The following is a 14184-nucleotide window of genomic DNA, read 5'->3' on the forward strand; positions in this document are numbered from 1 at the left end:
TTCGTTTTTTTTTCTAGTGTGTACATGTATATCTTATTTCACTTTGCAATACCTTGTTTGATTGGCTCAACAAATTAATCAATATATAGCGTATAACTTGCCTGCATCACATTATTATATTACGCGTGTGCAAATCGGATCAAATCGCTTGACGCAACATTTAAATCCATGTCATTCTATAAAATAATGTGTTATATTTTCTGAATTCGGTTGTCGAAAATTAAAAGATAAGGAATAATATCAATTCCTACCTGGTTATTACTTGGAACAGTTAACGCTTTCTTATAAACTGCTTTGTGGTTTATGAAGCATTAACTGCACCAAGTAATGTTATATCGTTTTAGTGTGTAAAATTTATCAAAGCCACTATACTCTGTCATTTTCTCTATTATTTAATGTTTGAGCAGAAGATTGGTTAAATACGTCTTTCTGTGTATTGAACTGCATGCTGAGTAATGATCTGTATAAAAGAAATGTTATTGAATCACCTAATTGTATTTGAGGTCTAAAGGAGGATCTTTATCACTTCTCTTTTGTATGCAAGAATAATGTAAATGCAAGATACTGTGACAATCTCTTTTAATTACTTTTTGATAGACTTAATGAAACAATTTTAATTAACACATACATTATTTACTACTTTGGGGTATTGACAATCCGTCTTATAATACAAACTGCTTTATTTTTTCAGCAGTTAAAAACTTTTTTAAAGAGTCTGGAAGACTTGATAATATTAGTTTCTTTTATTGTTATTGCTATTTTTCTACTATATATTAACACTATTTACCATATAATCACGATTATTTTTTAAATGGTATATATGTCTATGATTACTATTAAGTCTCTAACTATACTAGGTATGATGAATTATCACCATGACAATTGTATAGATTGTATATATCATGAAATTTGAAATGAAAGAACCCTTGTGTAATTTACTCAATAAAATACATGACATTGTATGTTCAAATCAAATCAAAGCTGATTAGCTGTTCACTTCAATTTTGTATTCTGTGCACTGAATTTGTCATATACAAGATGAACCAATATTAATCTATATTTTATTTGTGAATGTATCAAATTTAGCAGGATATTTTTGGAGTTCCTCATAATGCATGCATCTGTTTATTTATACGTTCCCAAAAAATTGATCCTACATCGAACATCCACGTTGATCCATCAAGTTTACATAAATAAAGAGTGATGGTCATGGACTTTTCAAAATTCATTAATTGATTCATTAATTCATTCATTGTATTCATTAAGTTTTCATATTTTATTCATTTAGAGTGGTATGAATCACTGATGTATTAAGATCTCTAAAAATGTTTAGAATTATACACCATCAGTCTCCATTCTGCTTGACAAAAACGAATGAAAAAATTAATCATTTTAAAAGAATACGAGATTCGAAATTTCGAGATTCGAGATTCAATATCTGTAACCAACCAATGAAATGTCAATAAAATGCTCTATCTTATAACGTCGGCAAATTGATCGCCTTAAATAAAAGTCATAGAACCTCATAAAATAAGTATCACAGATGGACTCAAAGATTACAGCTTTATCATAAGGCAGAACACATTTTACCTAGAGGAACTAGATAAGTCAAACTGCACCATCGCATGTGTGAAGATGGTCCTACCCAAATTTACGTTCTCATTTCTATTTGCCAGAATTACTTGGCGCACTTGAAATTGCTGCACGTGTTACGTCCTTGTCATGCTGTATTTTTTTCCATTAGTAGATCTTTGATTTTTTCATAGAACCCCAACCACAATATATCCTTTCTAAGTTATAAGTAAGTGAAATTTAATAGCTGGTGTGTGTAAAGGGGGTGGGGGAGGGGGGTTAGAAACGTTTCCTAAACCGCCGTACAAATTAAATCTGCTGGTGAGCTAGTTAGAACAAGGTGCACATTATGAATACATAACTAGTCTTGAGGCTGTAAATCAAATCATTTCAATTTATACTCAGTACTGTCTCATGCTTGATTTTGAAAGGGGTATTAGGTGGGGTCTAGCCCACCCCCTACAAAATTCAAATATTTATAATTACCAAAAATATGACTCGGAAACCCCCCTGGCAAACTCAATTAATTCGTTAATGAAGGCCGAGAGTGACCTAGAAAATTTTACACCCCTAAGTTGGTTTCAGCTGCACAGGGTTTGTGGGGAGTCCCTTTCCCCAAATGTCAATGCATTACACACCAAGTCTGGGAACTTGTGAAAGAGGTTCCATAGAGGTTTATGTTATTTACCTCAATCATGATTATTTACTCTAAATTTTTATCAACTTTTGCTTAGAAATGTTTTCTTAATCCAATTTATATTACACGATATATAGCTATTTTATTTTATGATTGTTGTACAAGAGTTGTGTATATTACGAGTTTCCTTTTGAATTGCCTCTGCCCCAATTAAGTTCCCTCCAAAATGAAATTATGGTAGAAAAACATTGAAAGGAGTAATTAGCACGGAGGATATCAAGCAATAAATAAGGTTTCAACATTTTGTTTGGAATGTAGAAAGAATGCTGATTAACCTACAAAAGTGATGATGCGCAAGAAAAGACTGAAAGAAATATTTCAGTCATTCCAGGACAGTTCAGCTCTGGAATGTTGAGGGATGTCTCCATTGTTTAAACTTTAAACAGCCCCCCCCCCCAAAAAAAAAAAATCTGTATCTGCACATACTCTATTTTGGTCCCATTTTCGATGCCCCCTCCCTCCCCCCCCCCGATCTCTCTCTCTCTCTCTCTCTCTTTCTCTCTCTCTCTCTCTCTCTCTCTGACCTCCTTTAATTTGATTTAAGGCATTTTTCGGGTGTCAAGAGCCTATTTCCTTGGTACATGCATGTGATGATAACTGTCAATTTAATCATAATTCTGAATATCCTGAAAAACTAGGAGTTGATATGCATTTTTTCCATTATACATCGGGATCAGGGTTTAAACTTAATGAATAATAATACATCCAAACTTAAATGAAATTGATTTGTGGGTGTCATGTCATGTATTTACTGAATAAGGTAATTAGGTCTATCAGGGTCTGTGAGGGATGAAATTTATTATGAATAGAATGCAATATAATTTGTTTACCAAATTAGGGCCTCATATCCAGTCATCGGGCATGACATATGAATCAATGTAGTCCGAAATATCCGGAATAAATCGATCACCAAAGAAAGCATGTTATTGTTTAAATAATTATACATGTATATAAACATGATAAACCAAGTAGGACAGTTTTGTATAATGATATAATGCAACGATCAATGGATATCATGCACAAAATTGACTTCATGTACATGTATATTGAGTAAGATCTAGAGTTACTAAAATACTGTAAGACATGAGATACATGCTACATGGACCATCACCTGAAAGAGCAACAATGATCTTGAGTCAGTGCTTATTAGGACATATCAAATCCACGCTTGCTAAGTACATTTAATTCATAATTAAACAAGATAGTCATGTAGATGTATAAAATCCTAAAAGATAGCATCATCAAAAGTCTTTGAGAGAGAAAAAAACCCAGATACACCTATAATTCATATCTGACATATTATGCAGAGAATATCAATATTGTCCTCACAGTTTAAAAGCCAAACAGAGCTAGTAAATTAGAGAGTGGCTAAACAGTTAAACCATTTAATGACAGACAAGTGGTCCTTTTTTTTTTTGGTAATTTTCTGATGTTAGCATTTTTTAGACAATTAAATTAAAGATAATATATTTCATACTCAGCCTTATTAAGTGAACAGTTCAAATAAGTTCTTGCAGTTCTAGAGTCATGTTTACAATGATATTTTTTTAACTAGACACGATCTCGTTGCGAGCAACGAGGAGGTCTTCCGTCCGATTTTTAGAAGGAAATATAACATCATCGACTTTGATTTTCGACAACAAAACATGATATGGAAAAAGGAGTGAAGTACTAATGCTTCTTTATATCGCTTTTTATAAGTTATCTTACATTGCTTTTTTAAATAATTGCAATCTTTTCAATTAATATAGAAAAGATTAAACTTGTTAACCTCTGGCCCCTAAAAACCCTAATTAATATCAAATATCCCTCGTTGACGAGATATAGATAAAAGACTTTAAAGCCTTGTAGGTCCCTAATTTGAGGGGCCAGCCCCTTTTTCTTGACATCAGCTGAAAGGTCTTATAAATTTAAACTTTTAAACATTTTAACAAAATATTTTCCAGAAAAGAGATAAACAATGAAAAGCACGAAAATTAACGACGCTTTTAAAATCTCAATTTTCGAGCCCTACCGAGCTTTCACGCATCTAGTGCTAGACATATAAAACTACAACCATGCAAAACTTCAATCTTTCCTCTACCAACCCTAGAAATTTGAGCGCAATATCTGTTATAGTTTAAGAGAACGTCCGCAGACAAAATACCCATATAAAAATTCAAAAAATCTCAATATCTCAAAAACGGATACGACGTCATCAATGTAAAAAATTTGCTATCAAGTTTACACCAAAATATATCATATCTGAAAATTTGATGAAGATCAACCGAGCCGTTCCGAGAAATCGCGTGCACAAAAAACGGAAGAAAAAATGATAATAATAAAAGGGAAACATAGGTAATCATAGATTACTAAGCTCACCGAGACGGAGCATCACCCTTATGAGACATCACCTTCATAAGACCACCTTTATCATTTTATATGAAAATCATACTTTATGATCTTGGATATTCATGGATTCTGTTTTGACAAAATATCGTATATCATCTGATAAATTTTTTTATGATAATCATATGTTCATATGTTAATCAATTCAATGATATAAAATTAAATATTGCATCATGTCATATTTATAATATATATCATATAATACAATAAAATACCGTAATAAACAATAATGAGATATGATATTGTAACGTATGATATGACATTGTATTGTGTTATACCTAATTGTATTTGATCACATAATACAATATCATAAACTATAATACAATATAGTATTATATTACAATATCATATTACATAATACATCATAACATTGAAACATGATATTATATTGTATAATATAGTATGATATTGTATTGAGGGACACTGAAACATATTTGATACATTATATGATATTATATCATATAATACAATATAATTTGATTCCAACATTGTATCTTATCAAATGATACAATATTATGTGATAAAGTAAAATATTATAAAATACATTATTATATTATACATATAGTATCATATGACACAATAATATATATTACAATATCATATAATACAATTTCATGTGATATGATAATATATTATATAAACCAATATCATATCATACAATATCGTATGATACAATATTATATAATATTACAATATCATATAATACAATTTCATGTGATATAATTCTATATTACTGAAACCAATATCATATTATACAATATTGTATGATACAATATTATAGAATATACAATATTGTATCATAGGATACAATATAATATTTTGCAATATCTTATGTAATTGTACCATGTAATAAAATAATAAATTAAAAATACAATATAATATTATACAATATTGTATCATAATATACAATACTATACATAACAATATCATGATACAATATCATATCATAAAATATCACAAAAATTGATACAATATCATATCATATCGTATAACTTTTTATAATATAACATATGATATCATATTGTATCATATCAAACAATATTGTTTCATATCATACAATATCATAGGAATCATGTTATATCATTTATCAACAAACACATCTATCTATCAAGCTGGTTTGAGTGAGGTAGGAGATTTCTTTAGCATCCTTGATAATGGAGATCAGGCTCTGCATCTGAAGCAACCTCTGCGTTTAATTTATGAATAAAGTTAAATCAACTATGCAAGCTTTCATCTATAAAACATGTGAACTGTTCCAAAAAACTAACCTCATCCAGCATTCGAAACCTATGGCTGAGATTCAGCATTCAAGCCCATCAGGTGCATTGGTATCATAAGACCCATCATCCATGCAAGTTTGGTGAAGTTTGGACCAGTAATAACTAAGATATCATCATCAGAGGGCACTAGCAATTAAAACCTTTACTTCCTCCAGCATCCGCAACCTATAGCTCAGATTCAGCATCCATGCCTGTCAGGTGCATCTGTATCATAAGACACACCATACATTCAAGTTTGGTGAAGTTAGGACCTGTAATAACTAAGATTTATTTTTAGCATCCTTGATAATGGAGATCAAGCTCTGCATCTGAAGTTACCTCTGCGATTCATTCATATTACAGTTAAATCAACTATGCAAGTTTGAAATAGTACTATCATCTATTAAACTTGTGACCTGTTCCAAAAAACTTAACTTTATCCAGCATTCGAAACCTATGGCTCACACTCAGCATTCAAGCCTGTCAGGTGCATCAGTATCATAAGACACACCATCCATGGAAGTCTGGTGAAGTAAGGACAAGTAATAACTAAGATATCATCATCAGAGGGCACCTGTTTCAAAAACTTTATTTAACCAGCTTTTAAAACCTTAACCTCCTCCAGCATCCGAAACCTATTGCTCAGATTCAGCATTCAAGCTTGTTAGGTGCATCAGTATCATAAGACGCACCATCCATACAAGTTTGGTGAAGTTAGGACCAGTAGTAACTAAGATATAATCATCAGAGGGCAACTGCAACAAAAACTTTAACCAGCTCTAAAAACCTTAACCTCTTCCAGCATCCGAAACCTATTGCTCATATTCAGCATTCAAGCTTGTCAGGTGCATTAGTATCATAAGACGCATCATTCATACAAGTTTGGTGAAGTTAGGACCAGTAGTAACTTAGATATTGCTATCAATGGGCACCTGCAACAAAAACTTTAACCTGCTCCAAAAACCTTAACCTCCTCCAGCATCCGCAACCTATAGCTCAGATTCAGCACTCAAACCTGTCTGGTGCATCAGTATCATAAGACACACCATCCATGCAAGTTTGGTGAAGTACGGACCAGCAGTAACTAAGATATTGCTATCAAAGGGCACCTGCAACAAAAACTTTAACCTGGTCCAACAACCTTAACCTCCTCCAGCATCTGAAATTTAGGACCCAGATTCAGCATCCAAGTCTTTCAAGTCCATAAGTAGGTCCAGATGCATCATCCATGCAAGTTTGGTGAAGACAGGACAAGTAATAGCTTAGATACAGGACCTGCAACAAAAACTTTAACCAGGTCCGGACGCCGACGCCGACGCCGACGCCACCGCCGACGCCGACGCCGAGGGTATAGCATAAGCTCTCCTTGACTTCGTCTCGGTGAGCTAAAAAGAAACCGAAGAATAACAATAAGGTCTTCCGTCGGAAACGGAAGACCTTAATTTACATGTGATTAAATGATTTTTAATGTTTGTAATATGATCTTTGTATATTCTTCAATTTTCTTCAGCTCAAGCTTTCCCTGGAGCCACGTCAATGGCATATTATGCAGATAACATCACAGAAAAAGAAAAAATAACTAGACACGATCTCGTTGCGAGCAACGAGGAGGTCTTCCGTCTGATTTTAGAATTTCAGATAGCTAAACATGATTTAGAATAGGGTCTACATTCGAAGGGCCAGATACTATTTTGTTTCAGAGATAAGAGCTTTATTCAACAAGTGTTTAGAAATTCGTCACCGTTATTGAGATATCTGAGAAAAAAAAAGTTTTAGGGGCCAGTCCCTTTTCTCCTTATTGGAGCCGCTGAACCAAATTTTGAAGGTTGCATTTTGTAAAGTACATCATTTTGAGCATCTTTTCTTCTTTACTGCATTTCAAAATATTTTCCTTTTTGAGATATAGGTGGTCATAGTTTATGGACTCTTGACCCCTAAAAAATCCTTATTACATAACACATTTGAAATCATTACATTACTTGGATACATAACTGTAATATAAACATATTTGCTTCTATAGCCTTTAATTAAATTTCCCTCAGTAAAGAGCAACAGATGAAAGAATTTAGAGCCCTTTAGTTCCCTAATTTGAGGGGCCAGCCTCTTTTTCTTGATATCAAACAAAAGGTCATTTAAATCTCAACACATTTTGTTCAACAACTGTTTAGAAATTCTTTACCATTCTTGAGATATATGGGAAAGAACGTTTATGGGGCTGATCCATTAACTCCTTATAGGGGCCTTTTAACGAAATTTTGAAAAATGCATATGATTTAATACATCATTCTGAGTATCTTTTCTTCTATATTGCATTTCAAAATATTTTTCCTTTCTGAGATATTGGTGATTAAAATTTTGGAATATTGGCCCATAAAACCCCTTATTATGTAACACATGATTATATCATTACATTGCTTGGATACATAACTGTAAGATAAACATATTTGCTTCTATAACCGTTCACAAAATATCCCTCAGTAAAGGGCTACAGATAAAAGACTTTAGAGCCCTTTAGTCCCCTAATTTTAGAGGCCAGTCCCTTTTTCTTGATATCAAATAAAAGGTCATTTAAATCTCAACACATTTTGTTCAACAACTGTGTAGAAATTCGTTACCGTTCTTGAGATATATGGGAAAGAACATTTTAGGGACTGATCCCTTAACTCCTTTTAGGGGCCGTTCAACGAAATTTTGAAAATTGCATATGATTTAATACATCATATTGAGCATCTTTTCTTCTATACTGCATTTCAAAAATATTTTTCCTTTCTGAGATACATGTATATTTGATCAAAATTCTGGAATTTTGGCCCCTAAAACCCCCTAATTACCTAACACATGATAAAATCATTACATTACTTGGATACATAACTGTAAGATAAACACATTTGCTTCTATAATTTTTCACAAAATATCCCTCATTAAGGGCTACAGGTAAAAGACTTTAAAGCCCTTTGGGCCATTTTCTTAAGAATGGAAATGACGTCATCAAAATAAAAAGATATATATTAAGTTCGGATTAATATCTACATGTATTTGATCTGAAAGTTTCCGAGAAATCGCCTGCACAAATTTTGTAAGAAAAAAAAATTATAATAATAATAGGGAAAAAGAAACCGAACGAAAACAATAAGGTCTTCCGTTGGAAAACGGAAGACCTTAATAATTCCATCCAAAAATGGATTATTTGTTACACCAGAAGGGGGGGGGGGGGGAGGTGGTTCAAACAAAGACGAACATTTCATGTAGTCAAAGGTATGTTATTATTCATTATTTTTGACATTTAATTTTATCAAAATTTTAATGTTAATGAAAGATTATTACATGTAATAAGCTAATGTTAATACATGTATATTGCTTTGAATTATTTGTTATTGTAAATTTTATTTGTAATTTAACTTGGTTTTTTTTTTACTTTAAAAGGAAAAGAAGCTGAAAATACTAGTCTGAGAGATGAAAGAATTGCTAATATCATGAAAAAAATTAGAGATCAGAAAAAACATGCGCACAACCACAGAAGGTAATGTTGTGTTATCTGCATTGACCATTAGCAATACGTGTAGTTAAAATAATAATAAGGCCCCAAAAATTAATGAGTTGCTCATCAATTCATGCAAAATATTTCATAAATATTGTGCATCTGATGGCTGCATGCTTAGTTTGGAGAGGGGGTACAGACCCCCTCAGAAAAAAAAAACTTAATGCAACAGCAGTTGTTTAAAGCAGCAGTGCCTGATCAAGAACCAATGCATATACATGCATATACATTTTTTGGCCTTACTTTTAGGCAATAATATACCAACTAAAAAAAACCCACATGTGATATGATATATCCACTGCATATTCATTCATCTGAGTCTCAATTATCTTCCTTTTTTTACAGAGAAATATTGATTCTACATCCTCCTACAATGAAAAGTACACACGGAATCGGAACTTCTGACCAGACCGGCCATTGTGATAGAAAATGTTTAAACTCAGTTTCATTGGTTAATATTCCGGATGGTCCAATCAGAATCAGTCTTTCTCGAGACGTCAAAATGGCCGGGCTGGTCAGAAGTTGATGTGGCTGCAGAATAAAAGTTCAGTTTGGAGAGTATTTACGGAATTTTATCGGAATTTAAGGATGTAAGTAGCATGCGTTTGATGTGAGATTTTAAAAGATTACTGCGAATTTTTCTCGACATGTTGCATTACTGCTGCTGTCATCGGCAAAATCCCATTGTGAGCCCTGGACCGGTAAATGTCCGAGTAAAAATAAACTGGCGACTTCGAGAGAATAATGACGTATATCTCCGCTATTTTAAGACCCATCAACTTGAAATTCGGCATGAGTGTATCTTAGACATTACTTTTCTGAAAAATACATGCATATTGCAAATGTTGTAAAAAATAATTGATTTATTAGGCTTTTGAAGCGAGCTGGTAGTTTTTTATCTGGGTCGGAGTTCGACTCCTTTCTTTATTTATGGTTACATTGAAATTAATGTTAAAACGGGCTTGGCCCCTGTGGTCTTCACTAGATTTTGATGGAAAAGCTGTTATTCAGTAAGCAAAGGAAGTCAATTTTCCCACAGGGGAATGTTTTTTTTCTTCTTTTTTTTTAAACAAAGGTTGAATATATAAATCGTTTTATGAAATATTCACTCTCTCACTTCTCACATGGTCACATTTTCATCCCACATTGTAATATTAAATAAAGAGTAGGGTAGTTGCTCGTGATAGTTATGCCTAAGCAGTAAAACTGCAATCTATGGAAAAAAACCAAACAAACAAACCAAAGAAAAAAACCCAGCAAAAAACCAAAAAACGAAAAATATAAGAAATGTTAAATTGATGCATTATTGTACACATGTTAGTTCTAAACTGCCGGATGATTAATAAAATCATTCCAAGGAGACCATGCTTTTTCAAATTCATCAATTTCTGATTTCTGAATTTAAATATACTTTTCAGTCTTGTATCTTTGATTTAAATAGTGTAAAAGCCCTAAAAAATTTGGCGTCTTATTTTGTTTTAAACATAAAAATATATATTGCTTTGTATATAGGATTACAAAATTTAGAATTCTGTTCTCCCAATCAAGGGGATAAACACCAAATAATACATAACAGACATCAAAACTAACATTTTTGTTGCATTTCTCATATATAAGTATACTAAGTGCATTCCATAGAGGCTGGATTTTCTTGCAAGTTGCAAAAACATGTTTTATAGTTTCAGGCATATCATTACAAAAAGTACAGCAGTCAGAGGTAATTAATTCCTGTTTCAAAGAAGGTTAGAATTGAAAACTCTGATTGGATGAGAAATCCAGATGATTAAGAAAAGAATTCTTCATGTGTCAAAGAGAATTTGTGTTTTGCTGCTCCTGAAGTAAAAGTTGATGACCTACACATAGACTATTCAACTGCATTAGGATCTGGGGCATTTGGAACAGTGTACAAAGGCAAATAGGCAGGATCAGTTGTTGCAGTAAAGGCACTCACTGTTACCAAAAGGAATCGAAGTATAATGCTTGAGATGGTAGAAAAAGAGATAAACATCAGCTCTAGGATCCGTCACCCAAACATTGTTCTATTCCTGGCTGTAGCTAGAGCACCAACCACAATTTATCTTGTTCATGAATACATTGATGATTGTAATATGGAAGATGCTATTTTTGGTCAAGAAACAAGGCAGCTGATGGACATAAAACCAAGCAAGACAAGAAAAAACTATAGCTAAAAAAAAGGGGGATCTAGATTTACTTGTTAACACATGAAAACGTTTCATGTGTTTAAAAACCAAAATAAACGATTTGTTAAACATACATATTATATGTATTGCATACATCAATTAATACACATGAAGTTACGTACATTTGTTAATATCATAACATTATGAATCCCGTGTTAATATGATAAAAACAAGTCCGGTTGTGGGTTATCTAATTTATCAGCCTGATCCCAGGACTATAATATATATGGGATCAGCTCTACAATAATCAACATAAATAATTATATACAATATGACAAATAACAATTTCATTTGCACACTCACATGTATTTGCTATATAAACTAGATGCTGTCATTAGACAGTAATACCCGCACCATGTGTTTGCCCCTAAATAACACTGTTTTGTACCAGTTTAATTAAAAATGAAGGCTACATGCAAACTCCGGTAATACATTTAGAAATTATAATTTTCATAACTGAAAGATGAGATCCCTGCCCATATGATAATACACATCGTGACATGAGCAGCACTTTATGTGCAATTTGGGGTAGAACTGTTTGCAGTGAATTTTCAGTTAATCAATAATCTTAACATTTTATGTCATAGGAAGTATAATGGTCTATAAAATTACTACAAACAAAATTAAAAATTAAATTATGCCCCCTCCCCGTGGCGGTTGCTGGTTTTAGATTTGCTTCTGTGTGCCTACATGAACATCATCGTGTGCACAGATTTAGAGAAGGGGTGGGAGTGAGGGGTCCAGATCCCCCCTCCCCATGAAAATTCGTAAATTACCAAAAATACAACTTGGACCCCAATGCTCTTACAGACATGTAAACGCTCTAACCCATTGCGCTTCAATGTTAGGTAACATTATTTGGGGGGTAAATATTTAATCAATATTCAACATACTTTATTGTTTATCTCAATAGGAAGTATACATGTACATCACAATATGCAGGTTTCCTGCACCACCTTAAAGCTGTTATTTACCTAATAAAATAGTGCAAGTGGATTTGAAGAATAGGTCATAAAAATACATGCATATTACAAATGACTGATCTTTGTCTGAAGTTACGTACACAACACAGGTTTGCATGTCTCATTAGCGGGTACTAGTTTTACCCAGCTCTTCGATTAGATGGGTTCACGTGTATACATACATGGGTGTTGCTAAAACGCGGAACGGAAAACGGAACGGAAGGAAAACGGAAAATCTTATCTAATGTTATTTACCTCATAGATTTGTTAAGTATGCTAAAACGATATACTTTATGTACCTTTTTAATTTTTTTTGAAAGATTAGCAATATTAGATTATTTATTCAAGAATATTTATTGCCTCAAAATTAACAGTACATGGCTTGACCACTATATTCTGTCCCAAAATATCCTCGATTCACTTTTTGCTGTATATTTATATATACCTCAGGGTTCAAGCGATTTTCTTTTAGAAGCATTAAACATTCTCATTATTCTTTCTTTAAAACGTCCTCTCTAGCTTATCAGCTGGTATATATTAAAAATAAAGAAGTCTACGGGGTTTTGCATTTTAACAGACCCGGATGATAGTGTTGAAAAATTGTGCAAGGTCTTCTGAGTGACTTCCAAATGGAGAAAAGATGTCAACATTTTCCATTATAAATCGTCCAAATGTGCTGCGTGAATATTTTGGGATCGACAGACTATAGTCCCAATATATAATCGGAAAATCAAACCAGGCAACGTCTAGAGCTCTCTATTCGGATCATATGTATATAGCTGCTGGAATAAACAACTGCATGCTTTGTAATGCAAACGTAAACAAAATTGCATTGCTAAAAATACTAGTTTCACAAATTACTAGTTTCACAAATTACCGGGTATTTTAATGTTTACTGTATTTTAATTTTTTAATGTCGTCAGTCCTACAGTTTTTTGCTTCCATCTCAATGATACTGTATCGTCTGTATGATAAAAGATCGTCTAGAACACCGAAAATTCAATTTTGATGTAAGTATATACATGTACATCATATTTGAAAATAATATAAAAATACTCAAAACACGCATAAAACGCTTTCACTAACTGCGTACGTTACGCTAATATGCCAGCAATACCATATAAGAGAAATAAGTAAAAAGTTATAGCTAATTTGCTCGTTTAATCATTTTAATGTTTCACAATTCGTATACATTTGATTTTTCCGTTTCGTACTCAACTAAAGCCGAATGAATACAATGCTATAATTGATAGACATTCATATGAATATTAATAAGATAGCAACATGTTGATAATCATTCATTAGATATAAATAAAAGATACAAAGTAAATCGTTTCTGGCCAGTCTATACCCTTTTTAAGCGATAAACGTGATGATATTTTCCATTCCGTTCCGTTTTCCGTTCCGCGTTTTAGCAACACCCATACATACATGTCTGTGTTTTCCGTTAGCTGCAATAATGTAGCCCTCTCCGATTTTTTATATCTGATGTTTACTGGAGAGGGCTACAATTCCACAGGATCTCCGTAATGGTGCAAAATTAAGTTTTTAATGCGGCTGACTTCGG

The sequence above is a fragment of the Magallana gigas genome, chromosome 2 (genome assembly GCF_963853765.1).
Source record: "Magallana gigas chromosome 2, xbMagGiga1.1, whole genome shotgun sequence".
In the NCBI taxonomy this organism is placed as follows: Eukaryota; Metazoa; Mollusca; class Bivalvia; order Ostreida; family Ostreidae; genus Magallana; species Magallana gigas.